Genomic DNA, 13,315 nt, shown 5'->3' on the forward strand with positions numbered 1-13,315 from the left:
ATTGTTCCTGTTATAATTTATTATTGTGCTTAAAGCTTCCAGGCAGAATTCTCCCCTGGATTGAATTATTTCAATAATCACTATCAGAAGAAGGGTTTTTGATATGAAAAAGATAATAAATTACTTGAGAATAATAATTTGACGCGGAAGCTATATGGTTTGACTCAAGGGGGGTTTTCATAAGTTAATGATCATTAGGTTATGAACTCACAAAACAACCACAAAACCCAAAGATCTGATTTATGTTTGATTTCACTATTGGAAGATAGGTAATTAACTAGATTAAAATAACTAACAATACATCGGGAGAGCTTGTTAGTAACTCTAGGGTTGTTTCTCCTACTTGGACAATTAAAATTGATTAATGAACTAATAGAATAAGTTGGATAGAATTAAGTGAAATCAAATTCCCTAGTAATCTAAATCCCTGATTTCTTTTCACCTAAATTTTGTGCTTGATCTCTTTCTGTTTTTATTTTCAAATTTATTTTCCTTACAGCAATTCTCCCTTATTATCGTTTAAATAATAATAGGTTAACATAATTTTGGTACTTGATATACAATCCCTGTAGATACGATACTCTCTTACTCTATATTACTTGTTGCGATTTCGTACACTTGCGAAAATCACTGTCAAGTTTTTGGCGCCGTTGCCAGGGATTGGCGTTATCAATATCAATACGAATTACCCTATTGTTAATTTAGACATTCTTTTATTTTTATTTAAATTTCTTTCAAGAATTAGTTCAGGTTTTTTATGCAAAGAAGATCAAGGAAGACTGAGCCTCTAATCTTTGATCCAGAAATTGAAAGAACTTTTCGTAGGCACAATGCTGCAAGAAAAGCACGAGAAATAAAACTCGAACAACAAGCAGACATGGCCAACGAAAATGAAAACGAAAACGAGAACATAGTCGGACCCCCACTTCAACATCCGGTCCGTACCTTGCGAGATTACACAACACCTAATCTGAATGGGACAACCTCGAGCATTACAAGACCTAGGGTGGAAGCTAATAATTTTGATATTAAACCCGCAATTATCCAAATGCTCTCCACCTCGATCCAATATGGGGGTTTGCCTAGTGAAGATCCTAATGCCCATATCACAAATTTTCTGGAAATTTGTGATACTTTCAAACAGAATGGTGTTTCTTAAGACGAAATCAAACTGAGACTTTTCCCTTTCACTCTTAGGGATAAAGCGAGATCCTGGTTACAATCATGTCCTGCTGGGAGTTTCACAACATGGGATGAATTAGCTCAAAAGTTTCTAGCAAAATTCTTCCCTTCCTCAAAAACCACAAAGTTGCGCAATGAGATAATGACATTTGCTCATCATGACCAAGAGAGCTTGTATGAAGCTTGGGAAAGATTCAAGGACTTGTTGAGAAAGTGCCCACATCACAGTTTGCCTAAGTGGCTACAGGTACAAACTTTCTATAATGCATTATCTCCTAACATCAAAATCACTTTAGATGCAGCTGCAGGTGGATCCTTTGAAAAGAAGGGAATTGATGAAGCATATGAGTTAATAGAAGAGATGGCAAGCAACAGCCATTACCAAAACAATTCTGAAAGGAGAAGAACCGCAGGAGTCTATGAAATAGACGCCATTACAGCACTTAATGCCAAGGTGGATAATATGGTAAGAAAATTGGACATGTTAACCACTAATCCTGTGAATTCTATTATGCAAATTTGTGATAGGTGCAATGGACAACATGGAATTAGAGAATGCATTATGGACTCTTTGAATCCACAAACTTTGGAGCAAGTAAACTATGTGATGAATCAAGGAAGGAAAAATTACCCTTATTCCAATTCATATAATAACAGATTAAGGAATTATCCTAATCTTGTGAATACTCAAATTTTGAGGCTCAAAAAGCCTATTTTTCTGGACTGCAAACAGTCCGGCCGGACCGGAGGCCATTTGGAAAGTTCACCGAAAGTATGCCAATATGGTACTTGAAACGTCCAAAAAATTATGAGGATCGCAGAACTGGTCCCAGAATATTTTTTGGAGGTACGGAGCTCCCGAAAAAGCCTTTGAAATGAAAAAACTACCGAGTGGACAGTAGCCGCCGTCCACGGCGGCGGCGCCCGCCCTCCGGCCTGTTTTTTCCTATAAAAACAGCCCCGAATCGACAGTTTTAGGGACTCAGTCTGTGTTGACAGACGCTCTCTTCTCTCCTATGCTCCTTGCGGTTCTTTTACTGCTTTTCTGCATTTAGTATAGGCTTTTATTACTCTGCTGTTGTGATATTTGGTCACTTAATTAAATTAATTTTAATTAATATTCCCCAAACGAGGAGCTTAATCTGGAATTTTCAAGCTGAAGCTAAGAAGCGGCCGCCGATTAACTCAGGTAATAACGAAACTCTGCCCATTTAATTTCAGCATTTTGTACATATTCTCTTCTACTCTAAACTCTAATAACTACATTCACACCATCGTCATTTTGGTAGCAAATTGCCTTAAGTTTAGGCTAAAATGCCCGGTTAATCAATAATCGTGGTATTAATGCTAAACTCTGAACATATTGGCTAAAGTGCCTAGTTAATTAATAACTACGGTGTAATTGCCTTTATTTCGAACAGTCCGGCTAAAAGTCCAATTAATCAATAATTGTGGCTAAAAGCCTTAAACAATCACATTTTTTGGCAACAAATTGCCTACAGTTTAATCAATCACATTTTGGCAATAAATTGCCTACGGTTTAATCAATTGCTTTTGGCAACAAATTGCCTATAATTCAAATAACCAACTTTTTTGGCAACAAATAGCCCAACAAAACCCTTTTAGCACAAATGCCTTAATCATTTTGGCGACAAATCGCCCAACAAAACCTCTTTTGGCACAAATGCCCTTAATCATTTTGGCGACAAATCGCCTAACCGATTTTTGGCAACAAATTGCCCAACTTTTGGCACAAATGCCTTAATCAACCATTTTGACGATAAATAGCCCAAACATCAATTTTTGGCAATGAATTGCCCAATCAAGCACCTTTTGGCAACAAATGCCTAAAACAAAAAATCAATCAATCTTTGGCAAAATGCCTCAAAAAATGCACGAAGCATACACACACTCATGCATAAAGCATTCCCCTTCAAAATGCCTTTGAATAGGCTTTATCGAACTACGTCGGCTTTGATCTCTCATTCAAACGAAAGTACGTAGGCACGTTCGGGATTTAACCCCGAGCGGCAAGTCGAAATCACCAAAGCACTTTACTGGTCCAATTGCATCATTACCTTGCAAAGCATTCACACTTAGGTTAGTTAATCGGCATGACATAGTCTCGGGATCCACCTCGGGTTCGTAGATTGTGCCTTAAACTTTGGGATAATTAATCTAGACTTAGGTTAATTAAAATTAGAGTCATTTAGGATTCTTTCTTAGTTTTCCCTTAAAAAAATAAACTACGTGGCGACTTCATAAAACACACACGTGAACATACCTCATCCAAGCATAATTTTGCCTTCGGGGGGGGGGGGGGAGGGTTCACAGTTTGACGACTTCACTGGAGACTATGTGTAATCATTTTGCATAAAGTGGACTACAATTGCTGCATCAACTAACTTGCCCTTCTTTAGGGTATTATTTTGTTGTGCTTTGTTTTGTACAAGTACCCTAACACGAATCAAGTGTTCTTTCTTTAAGAATACTTGATAAGGAAATTTGGACTTAATTGTAAACTTTAATGAAAACATTTAAATTTGTTGATTTATTTGCACGATTGAGAATCTTTTTCTCCATTGCATAAAAAAATGAATTTCAAATGAATTTCTTCTCTTCTGTTCAAACTTCTGAGTCTGGATAGCAAGTAGCGCTGATCGGCAGGTCTCATTGATTATGTCGACGGACAGCCAAAGCGTCCTCCCTGTTACCGCAAACCATCCCTAATCCTTTTGGGGGTGGCCCATGAGTATGCATACTGTTGGACCCACGCGAAACTCTTTGTTTCACATGTGGTTAGGTATATCCTTACTCAAGGTTCAAGGGTCCCTTAATAAGCCAATTTTCTATTTGTGTCATAGCTTATAGAACCTATCCTTTAGGGCTGTATGCACCCAATCATGTGAATCATATCATTAAGACGAATTATGACATGATATTGTGCGCATTCATGACATATCATTTCATAAACATTAAAAAACAAAAGCGCACAAAATATTCTTTTTAGTCATGCACAATTGGACAAGGGAGTCGATCTACCTCACATTCAGCTACCCTAATACACAATACTACCCACTGTACCTTAATCCAGTTACCCTTATCCTTACAGGTACCCACTGTTCGAGTGCCTATCCAAGTTCCAGTCACACCTACAGTGCTATCACCAACCTCACCAGCTTCACCAACTTCACCAACCTCACCAGCTTCACCAACTTCACCAATGGCATCACTTGCTAACATCCAAAATCTCATGAAACAACTGGAAGCTAGAATGGAGGCTAGAATGAATGAGACATTAGCTGCCCAAAGAACTGCCCTAATAGCTGAACTAGGTAGTGGTAATGGAAATGGGGCTTCCGCTGGGGGAAGTGATCCTGCTGCCTCCAATCAGGGACCTGCTGCTGGACCGACGTCCTCAAACCCTGCCCTTAACCTGGATGACATGCCCTCCAGAACTGCTGCTGAGCTGGAAGCTCAGAAAATGAAAGAAAAACTCAAACTCTTAGAAAGGTCAATCACTGCCCTTAAAACACATAAGGAAGTGGTGGACATGGACTCCTTGTCCTTGTTCCCTGAAGCAAGATTGCCGACAAAGTTCAAGATGCCTAACATGGACAAGTTTGATGGAACCACTTGTCCCAAAATGCACCTGAAAATGTATGTGGGTGCCCTCAATCCGTTTGGCTTGAACAGCGAGCTCCTTGCTCAGTTGTTTCAACAATCTCTGATTGGTGCTGCTTTGAGATGGTTTGTCAGCCTGGATCGGACTAAAATGAAGACCTGGGAAGACATGTGCAATGTGTTTAACACGCAGTACCACTATAATGTAGAGGTGGATGTTACTCGGAGAGAACTGGAAACCACCAAACAAAAGAACAACGAACCCTTTTCCTCGTTCCTTATGAGGTGGAGGGCCAAGGCCGCCCAAATGATCAATCGGCCTTCAGAACAAGAACAGGTAGACATAATCATCAAAAATCTGCTACCTGTCTACCAACAACAACTGCAAACTCAGTACCTACCAACGTTTCAGTCGCTCATTGCTACTGCAACCAAGGTAGAGGATTTAATCCAAATGGGTCAACTAAAAGAAGACTCGGGTACCTCAAAATATAAGAAGCCTAGCCAAGCTAGCAAAGTTCACGAAGTAGCAAGTATCACCCCCACGAATCCTTTACGTGTAGGGAATATGAGAAATGGCGGCCAGTAGAGGAGGACTTACACTGATCTCGGGATACCAATCCTTTTCGTATTCCGAGAGGATGTCAAGGCAAATTACATTAAGCCTTTAGAAGCAAGGCCACCACCCAACCCATTGCCGAGGAACTATAGAGCTGATGAATACTGTGAGTACCATCAGGGTAACAGGCACAAGACTGAAGCATGCTGGACGCTTAAGAACCGCATCCAAGACCTGGTGCATAACGGTTCAATCATTCCAAAGAGTAAGCCAAATATTAGCACTAATCCTTTACCAAATCACGGGATAAATGCTATCGTTGCTGACCGGGAGTTGATCGATCCTTTCGAACTATTCCTAGAAATGAATGACATCTGTGTCCTGGACCTGAATGACTTATATGAAGAGGTCGATGCAATAACCAGGAGTGGGAGACAGTATGAACCAATAGTTCTGGACAAAGTCCAAAATAACCCCTACCAAAGGGCAGCTGAGCCAAAGGAAGACCCGTCACTCTCGCAGTTAAAAAAGACCCAGGCTAGGGTATCAATTTGGGAACTTCTGGCATCATCTTTCCCTCATTGCCAAGCTCTTTGGAAGGCCTTGAGTCAGCTACAAACATCGGTGGAGGTTAGCCCAGAAGTGCTGGTATCCACCCTTACACAAGCATCCAAGATGCAAAGCATCGGGTTTTCTGACGATGACTTGCCCAAGGAAGGAAGCTGTCACGCCCCGACTCTAATCACCAGAGGAATTGTCCGCTTTGGTGTAGTCCACGGACGCCCTACACCACAGTGTAGTCCCTGCACGCCTTATACCTCACGGTTTTGTCCCGCAGGTGAAATGGGAAACTTCCCAGGAGGTCACCCATCCTGAGATTTCTATTAAGCGAGCACGCTTAACCCTGGAGTTCTTCCAACTCTCCAGCCATTCCACCAAAAGGCGCCTCTAATGATTAGTTTCCCCCTTTTCGATATATGATTCGATTCATTCCTGTGTCCCGCATTCCACTACCCTAGCTAGCCTGCCATTCCCCGATCGCTTTGCCGAGTTGGGATGTCACAAGCCCACCAGCTTCCGCATGGTTCGTCCTCGAACCATACATCTAGTGGAGGGGGTCCAGCTCTGATACCAATTGTCACGCCCCGACTCTAATCACCAGAGGAATTGTCCGCTTTGGTGTAGTCCACGGACGCCCTACACCGCAGTGTAGTCCCTGCACGCCATACACCTCACGGTTTTGTCCCACAGGTGAAATGGGTAACTTCCCAGGAGGTCACCCATCCTGAGATTTCTATTAAGCGAGCACGCTTAACCCTGGAGTTCTTCCAACTCTCCAGCCATTCCACCAAAAGGCGCCTCTAATGATTAGTTTCCCCCTTTTCGATATATGATTCGATTCATTCCTGTGTCCCGCATTCCACTACCCTAGCTAGCCTGCCATTCCCCGATCGCTTTGCCGGGTCGGGATGTCACAGAAGCAGTCACAATGCTGCACTCTACGTTACTGTTCAGACTAAAGAAAAGACTGTGCCCATGGTTCTCATTGACAATGGGTCAGCATTGAATGTCTGCCCACTAAGGGTAGCTAGCTGTCTGGGGTTGGAGGAAGCAGATTTCAGTCCATCGGACCAGATAGTCAAAGCTTATGACAGCACCCGGAGGGAAGTGTTGGGGGTTGCTACATTGAAATTAGCAATTGGGCCAGCTATGATGGAGGTCCCGTTCCAAGTAATTGATGTGCCTACCAGTTTCAACCTACTCTTGGGACGACCATGGATACATCATACTAATGCAGTGCCCTCTTCTTTGCATCAAAAGGTCAAGTTTCCTTACCAGGACAAAGTTATCACTATTCAAGGGGATGACTATAGCCAATTGAAGAAGACAAAGGGCCAGCCTCTCTTTGAGGTCAACCCTGAGAATGCCAATCTGCCCCTCTCAGGATTTCAGTATGACACAGTACAGTGCATAGAGGGAAAAACTGCAAACTCTCGAATTCTATTTGATTTCGGGACGACGCAAATAAACTGCATGATTCCTTTAATGTTGAAAATTTCCTACCTTCCGGGAATGGTTATGGCGAGGTCTGGAAAGACATACCCCACACTGCAAGTTTGGGAGTGTCCGGTGAACAAAGGGACCTTTGGGCTAGGTTATGAGCCCACTGATGAAGACCTTGCTGGATGGACCAGGAGAATAAAGGAGAAGAGTATACAGATGCGGCCTTACCTTTTGACTTTGAATGGTCATTTCTGCAAACCGAGAGAAACAATTCCTTATTGTGGCTTCCAGGAACCATTCTACTTCCCAACAGCTAAGAAGATGCTGCCCGGGCTGGAAATATTTGCTGATGCCTGGGACAACAAGCCAGAGGCAATAACCGAGCTGGAGATAGAAGATCTCATGCAGCCCAGTCTCTTTGACGAGGTTGCAGTTATTACTAGTAATGATGGGAACCAAGACTTGCTGAGCCTGATCAAGCCGAATAAAGGGCCTCTCACCAACTGGTATACCGAGGAGGAGCGCGCTGCTGACAAAACCCTTCCCGAGCCAAACATAGAGTCTAGACCTGATGCCAAGTCCTGTACTGAGTCTGAGTCTGACCCTGAGTCTGAAATTGAGTTAGAGTCCAGTTCCGAGTCTTCTATATCGGATTTAGAAAATCCGGATTTTAAATTTGATGTAATTTTTGAGGACGATTCCGTCCTTATCAATAAGAGCTTACAGATCATTGGTTACCCTGCGTTTCAATCTTTCCAAGCATATCCTAGGAAAAATAATGGAAAAGAAATAAATGAAATAAAAAATGAAAAAGAAAAAATAATCATTGGCAAAGAAGAAAATGAACATACATACATTGCATCTGACTGTGTGAACAGGGAACAGATCATTGAATACTTGAAGAAGTTTGCCGATTGCTTCATGTGGAAGGCTAGTGACATCACGGGAATTGACCCAGCAATAGCAATACACAAGATTCCAGTGTACCCCGAGGCTAAGCCAGTAAAACAGAAGCTAAGGAGGCTGAAAACAGAATGGTCCTTGAAAATCAAGGAGGAAGTAGCTAAGCAATTGGAAAACAAGTTCATAGAGCCTATTGCCTACCCAACATGGTTAGCAAACATAGTGCTGGTTCCTAAGAAGGATGGAAAGGTGCGAATGTGTGTCGACTACCGGGACTTGAATAAAGCATGTCCGAAGGACGATTTTCCTTTGCCTCATATTGACTTGTTGGTTGACCGAATGGCTGGACACGAGATGGTCTCCTTGACTGATCTCGCTGTCGGGTACAATAAGATAATGATGCATTTGTCAGACAAAGAGAAGACGGCATTCATCACAGAGTGGGGAACCTACTGCTATAGGGTCATGACTTTTGGGCTCAAGAATGCCGGGGCAACTTATCAAAGAATGGCAACAACTATCTTCCACGACATGATTCATAAAGAAGTTGAGGTGTATGTGGACGACATGGTTGTTAAATCGAAAACAGCTGAAGAACATACCACAGCACTTGAGAAGTTCTTCCTTAGGCTTCGAAAGTACAATTTAAAGCTCAACCCGGCAAAATGTCTGTTTAGAGCTACATCCGGAGTATTTCTGGGGCATATGGTCAGCCGGAAAAGGCATAGAGATTGACCCTTCAAAAGCCAAAGCCATTTTGGAAATGCCAGCACTGAAGACGGAAAAGGAAGTTCGGGGTTTCCTGGGAAGGCTACAGTACATCAGCCGGTTCATTAATCAATTGGCCGATACTTGTGGTCCGATCTTCAAATTACTCAAGAAGGGGGTATCCGTCAAATGGAACGAAGATTGTCAGAAAGCCTTTGATCAAGTCAAACAGTATCTATTATCTCCGCAAGTCTTGCAACCACCAAGGCCAGGAAAACCTTTACTATTGTACCTATTAGTGACAGAAGAAGCGATGGGTGCAATGCTAGCTCAACAAGCAGAAGACACCAGGGTAGAGAATGCCGTGTACTATCTTAGCAAAAGGATGCTAGACTATAAGCTGAAGTATAATAAGATAGAGAAGTTATGCCTGGCTCTAGTTTGGGCTTGTACAAAGCTGCAGCACTACCTTTCATCCTATACCACATATGTTATCTCTGAATCGAACCCCTTGAAATTCCTTATGGAGAGGCCAGTTCTTGACAGTAAGATGGCTAAGTGGGTGTCAGTGCTTGCAGCTTATGACTTGAAATTTGTACAACGGAAGGCAGTAAAAGGAGGAGCCTTGGCTGACCAATTGGCGGAACTGCCCGTGGAAGACGAAATGAAAGAAGTGGAGTTTCCCGACGAAGACCTCTTGAACGTGGAACATGACGTCTGGGAGATGTATTTTGGTGGAGCTTCGAATTATCACGGAAATGGAATTGGAGTCGTGTTAAAAAATCCTTGTGGAGAATACGTCCCAATCGCAGTCAAGTTAGATTTCGACTGCACCAACAATGAAGCCGAGTATGAAGCTTGCATTAAGGGGTTAGAAGCGGCCTTGGAAAAAGAGATAAAAGTCCTTAGGGTTTTCGAGGATTCCAATTTAATAGTCTCCCAAGCTCTAAGGAAGTGGAAAATTAAGGAAGAGCATTTGGTTCCTTACCTACAACGCTTGGATGAATTGGCTCAACAATTTGAGGATCTGTCTTTCCATTACTTGCCCCGAGCCAAGAACCAGTTTGCTGATGCCCTTGCTACTTTAGCTTCCATGGTCAATGTAGAGGGGAATCAAATCATTCGACCTTTGACAGTTCGGCTATAGAAACAGCCGGCCCACATCATGAATTTGGTCGATGACAAGCCCTGGTTTTGGGACGTACAGAATTATCTTCAGAACGAGGCTTACCCAGATGGATCCTCTAAGACTGATCAACGGACATTGAGACAGTTAGCATCCGGATATTTCCTTACTGGGGGAGTTCTATATAAAAGAAGTTGGAACGGTTTGCACCTAAGATGCGTAGACGAAGGGGAAGCTCAAACCATTATGGATTCCTTACACAACGGGGAGTCCGGTCCACACATGCACGGGATAGCTCTGGCTTGAAAAATCATGAACCTGGGTTATTACTGGTCAACTATGAATTCAGATTGCGTGAGTGCCATGAGTGTCAAATTTTTACTAAGTTGCAAAAACAGCCTCCGGTTAATTTGAATCCCATTGCTTCACCTTGGCCCTTCGCAACTTGGGGCATAGATGTGATCGGAAAGATCCACCCAAAGGCTTCCAATGGTCATCAATTCATCCTGGTTGCTGTGGATTATTTCACTAAGTGGATTGAGGCAGCCTCTTATTCGGTCTTGAATGCCAAGAAGGCGGCACAGTTCGTTCGTACTAACATCCTTTGTCGGTACGGAACGCCATTCGAGATCATCACTGATAATGGGTCCCACTTTTCAGAGTGAATTTTCAGATTTGTTAAAAGAAAAGAGAATCTGACATCATAAGTCCTCACCCTATCGTCCACAAACAAATGGGGCTATAGAGGCTGCAAATAAGGCTATAAAAGTCATTTTGCAAAAGACAGTTAAAAAGCACAAAGCTTGGCATGAACAATTACCGAATGCCCTATGGGGATATAGGACTTCAATCAGAATGCCCATTGGAGCAACTCCGTATTCCTTGGTATATGGTATGGAGGCAGTGTTGCCTGTTGAATTGGAAGTTCAGTCGGCAAGAATCATCTGGGAAAGCCAAATCAGCGAAGCAGAGTGGGTCCAGAATTACCACCTCCAACTCCTGGGTATTGATGAGAAAAGATTACAAGCGATCCACCGAACTCAGGTTTATCAGAGGAGAATGGCTAAGCATTTTAATAAGAAGGTCAAAGACCGAAAATTGGAAGAAGGTTGTTTGGTCTTGAAGGAAATTAGACAGCCAGTCATAGACCCACATGGGATGTTCCGCCCTCATTGGGCTGGGCCCTATATTCTAAAGAGAATACTGTCCGGCGGAGCCGTCATTTTGACTGGTTTAGATGGTCTGGAGTTCACGAATCCATGTAATTTAGATCAGTTAAAAAGATATTATGTGTAATTATAATCATTGCATGATGTAAAAAAGAGCTACATTAGACCTGATTCTCCTCGGAAAAAAGAAATTATGTATCGGAGATATGTAGGCAACCCTCTTCGGGCGCGGTCTAAACATTAATGAAAAAAAAATCATTTCATAATTCATTCTTCTTTGCCAAAAAAAAAAAAGAGAAGAACCCGCTAAGTTGAAAACCCAAAAAGGGCGGCTTAGGCAAAAGTCGGGGCCCGCTAAGCTGAAAACCCGAAAGGGCGGCTTAGGGAAAAATGGGTAGCTCGCTAAGCTGAAAACCCGAAAGGGCGGCTTAGGCAAAAGTTAGAGCTTGAATAAATAAATTGGGAAATGCTTGGAAAGCCCAAAAGCCAAAACTGTAATGTCATTCTGTTTCAAAGTAATAAAGTCAAGTAATAGAGTTCATAAAGTTAAAAAAATGAGTAAAATAAAGGTCTAAGTCCAAAAAAAAAAAACATACATCCAAAGCCAAAAGATAAATCCAAAGTCGAATTCCAAATAAAGTCAAAAGTCAAAATAGCAAAAGAAAGAAAGAGAAAAGTCCAAAAAAATCTAGGTGTCCCGTCGCCTACGTGGGGCAACATCCTCAGTGTCGTCTTTAGGTGTTGAACCCTCTCCAACCTCGCATGTCCGAGCAGCCATCACAATCTCCTCATCAGACTCGTCCGCATCATCGGTGCCAACCTGAGCCCAACCCTCAAGTGCACTCAGCAGTGCGGTCCTCCTTGGCCTCTCAATCGGCCAAACAGCACCAATGAACTAGGTTCGGTACTCTGGAGAAGTATGAACGTCGGCAGGATTAGGTAGGGGCCTAACCATGTGGTGATCTCTAACCCAGGCCTTAAGGATGGCTCGAGTAACACCCGGAGTAATAACTGAATCAACAGAAGTGCCATCCACCATCGGAACAGTCTGGTCTATCCCCATCTGCCTCAAAACGTGTGAAGCACAGTACCATGTGCAATGTGTAAGGCCTAACAGGTAAACTCGGGTGTGGCGGAAGCTAACCTGGATAAAGCGGGTGATATCATACCAGGAAGTGTACCACAGCACCTCATTTGGACCCAACTCAATCAGCCATGAGGTCCATGCATCAGTAAATGGATGAGTGATCAGGATCCTCCGCATACGATACTGAGAGGGGTTATAAGGCAAGAAAGTAGGAGCAGCAACCACTCGGAGGTGGTCCTTTAACCAAACCTGAGTATAGATCCTTTCTATTACGAAGGAATGAACCAAAAGAAAGAAGAGACAATAAGGAAAATGAGAAGGGAAAATACCTGGAGAATGATCGGAGAGACAGTCCAATTGTCAAAACCCAATGCGGCTCTGTCAAGACTTCGGATAGTCTCGACTAGCATAATACCGCCGATGCAGCCCATGTCCTCCATCTGACGAATTATCGGACAGAATCGTAAGTCTCCAAAACCTGGGTCCTTATTAAACAAGAAACCCGCCAATAAGCAGAAAACAAAGGCCCGCATCCTCAGCCTCATTCGGTATGGGTCATCTGGTTGAGTCTCTAAAAATTCATCAATCAGTGGCAGCAGAATTGCCTTCTGGTCATCCACAACCATGGCCCTAGCTTGTGGCCGGCTGAACTGGAATAGATTTTCAAACGACTGCAGATACCCAATTCTGGCCTCATGTCTAACCAAAGGGGCATTGGGATCGCACCCTATAATCTTGCAGAATTCCTCAAAGAGAGGACACATTTCCTCCATCATGGCACCGAATCGCAAAACGTGGGCCTCCGGGTCCCAAAATCTGATGCAGGCCTGTAAAAAATCCCAGTCTATAACTACTCCCCTAAGGGTAGCAATAGCAGATAGACCGTACCTCCCCAAATTGATCTTTTCTACCTTGGAGAGGCTCTTAGTCCAATTGTGCATGTTGTGGTTATA

At 42.9% G+C, this 13,315-nt stretch overlaps 1 non-coding gene across 1 annotated transcript; it reads right to left on the reverse strand.

Annotated features, from left to right (window-relative positions):
• Positions 1-1,305: 1,305 nt before the first annotated feature.
• Positions 1,306-1,413, reverse strand: LOC149495617 (small nucleolar RNA R71). The gene has a single exon (XR_016321549.1). It is a non-coding gene; the product is annotated as a small nucleolar RNA R71 (small nucleolar RNA).
• Between the last annotated feature and the right edge of the window lie 11,902 nt (positions 1,414-13,315).

This window comes from Jatropha curcas, chromosome 6 (assembly GCF_041381405.1).
Source record: "Jatropha curcas cultivar XTBG-Jc1 chromosome 6, XTBG_Jcur_1.0, whole genome shotgun sequence".
NCBI classification, from domain to species: domain Eukaryota; kingdom Viridiplantae; phylum Streptophyta; class Magnoliopsida; order Malpighiales; family Euphorbiaceae; genus Jatropha; species Jatropha curcas.